This window comes from Cebus imitator, unplaced genomic scaffold, assembly GCF_001604975.1.
Source record: "Cebus imitator isolate Cc_AM_T3 unplaced genomic scaffold, Cebus_imitator-1.0 Scaffold283, whole genome shotgun sequence".
Lineage (NCBI taxonomy): Eukaryota > Metazoa > Chordata > Mammalia > Primates > Cebidae > Cebus > Cebus imitator.
Genome location: NW_016107598.1, coordinates 2,207,370 through 2,209,869, shown reverse-complemented (window position 1 = coordinate 2,209,869; position 2,500 = coordinate 2,207,370). Strand labels below are relative to the sequence as shown.

The 2,500-nt window shown below is 43.5% G+C and overlaps 1 protein-coding gene across 1 annotated transcript in view; it reads left to right on the top strand.

The window, feature by feature from the left end:
• The window catches only part of RUFY3 (RUN and FYVE domain containing 3), a 103,499-nt gene that overhangs the window by 1,811 nt on the left and 99,188 nt on the right, over positions 1-2,500 (top strand). The gene's annotated exons all lie outside the window — the stretch shown is intronic.

Sequence of the window (2,500 nt, the reverse complement as noted above, 5' to 3'; positions counted from 1 at the left end):
TTTTTTGAGACGTAGTTTTCGCTCTTGTTGCCCAGGCTGGAGTGCAATGGCGCGATTTTGGCTCACTGCAACCTCCGCCTCCTGGGTTCAAGTGATTCTCCTGCCTCAGCCTCACAAGTAACTGGGATTACAGGCATAGGCTACCACGCCCCGCTACTTTTGTGTTTTTAGTAGAGACAGGTCTCTCCGTTTTCGTCAGGCTGATCTGGAACTCCTGACCTCAGGTGATCCGCCTGCCTCAGCCTCCCAAAATGCTGGGATTACAAGCGTGAGCCACTGCACCCGGGTCCCTACCCCCTGTATTTTTAAAAGCACCAGTACAAACCTCTGCACTGCCAAGAAACCCTGACTTTACCTTTTCTGTCCCCCCATCCGTCTTCTAGGAAAATATTAACATTTATTGATTATTTCCTATGTGCATGTGCTTTGATGATCATGGTTAGTAAGTTTGTGTCAACCAAATAGAATGCCACTTTTTCAGATGGAGAAACTCAATTTGTTCAAAGTAACAGCTTAAGAGAAGGAATGCAGTTGACCCAGATTCCTTTTCTGCTAAACCCATGCTCTTTAACGAGATCCAAAACTGAGACGGTGGATGACAGGTAACAGTAAGGGTCCATGGGATTCAGCTGGAGGTTGTTCAGTGTTCACATCTCCTTATGACTTCCTAATAAGTCAGTGGGCAGACACTGACCTTTGATTACCTTAGTGAAGCCATAGTTTATGTGTTGGAGTGTGGTCTGCACTAATGTGCAGATGGATTGTCAGCTCACTGCAGAAATGAGTCTTCTCAGATAGCGGAGGAGACAAAGATAAGGATCTTCTCAAGGAGTCTTTGCTTTTGTTTTCTGAGGAATCCTACTTTGTATTTTAAGCACCGCCTCTTTTTTTGTTTGTCCTAAAAATGTTCTATTTCTGTATAATCTACATGTTAAACATGCTACTATAGAATGAAGTCTATCTCTCTGTAACAGTTATGGTACAAGGTTTGATGTGGAGGAATTTTTCAACTATTGAGCAGTATGTATCAGTTGTGGGAATTATCTGATTTTCAGTTGATTTGATTCCCTCGTTGTTAAAGATTCTCTTTATGTTCTTAATTATTGTATAAAATAACAATATTTTGTTACTATTATCTGTTAATACTGTTGCTTAAGCTTCTCTGAAGGAGTAATGCTTAAGCAACAGTATTAACAGTATATGATCAAGATCAGGACGGGAGGACTGAAAGCTAAAGTTTTACGAACATGATCTGAGCAGTGCAGTGGTACTACCTCGGCTCACTGCACCCCCCTCTTCCCAGGTTCCAGCAATTCTCCTGCCTCGGCCTCCTAGGTAGCTGGAATTACAGGCGCCCACCACCATGCCCAGCTAATTTTTGTATTTTTAGTAGAGACAGGGTTTCACCATGTTGGCCAGGCTGGTATTGAACTCCTGACCTCAGGTGATCCACCCGCCTCAGCCTTCCAAAGTGCTGGGATTACAGGGGTGAGCTACCGCATCCAGCCAGTCTGGTGTTTTCTGTTAGCACATAAAATTCTAGCATTTCCTCTTGGTCTTTATTTTTGAAATAGTTTATTGATGTGTATGTGCTCTGAAAAGTTACTGGGAATATACACGTGTCCTACTTCCTCTGCTTTTAAAGATAAGTCATGAGAGCATTTCACATTAGCAAAAAAAAGAAACAGTTACATGTTTTGTTTAAATATAAAATTGATTCAAAATAGTTCTTGTTTTGGATTGAGTTTTTGTTTTTACCTGTTATTTTTATATGTACTTTAGAATGTAAGCATACTTACAGAAAGGACTACTCTAGATATGAATAAAAAGGTTCCTATTACCTTGCACAGTCAATGCAATATTGCTTTCTGTAATGTATCTGGATATCAGAACTTTGATTCTCTTGGCTACTTATTTAAGAAATTGGAGCCAGGCGCGGTGGCTCACGCCTGTAATCCCAGCACTTTGGGAGGCCGAGGCGGGTGGATCACAAGGTCAAGAGATCGAGACCATCCTGGTCAACATGGTGACACCCCGTCTTTACTAAAAATACAAAACATTAGCTGAGCATGGTGGCGCGTGCCTGTAATCCCAGCTACTCAGGAGGCTGAGGCAGAAGAATTGCCTGAACCCGGGAGCGGAGGTTGCGGTGAGCCGAGATCGCGCCATTGCTCTCCAGCCTGGGTAGCATGAGTGAAACTCCGTCTCAAAAAAAAAAATAAAATAAATAAATAAAGGAGTAAGGCCTCAGAAGTCGGGTGCAGTGGCTGATGCCTGCAATCCTAGCACTTTGGGAGGCCAAGGAGGGTGGATCACTTATGGTCAGTAGTTCTGAGAACAGCCTGGCCAACATGGAGAAACCCCATCTCTACTAAAAATACAAAAATTAGCTGGGTGTGGTGGCACATGCCTGTAATCCCAGCTACTCAGGAGGCTGAGGCAGGAGAACTGCTTGAACCCAGGAGGCAGAGATTGCAGTAAGCCGAGAACGCACCAGGTG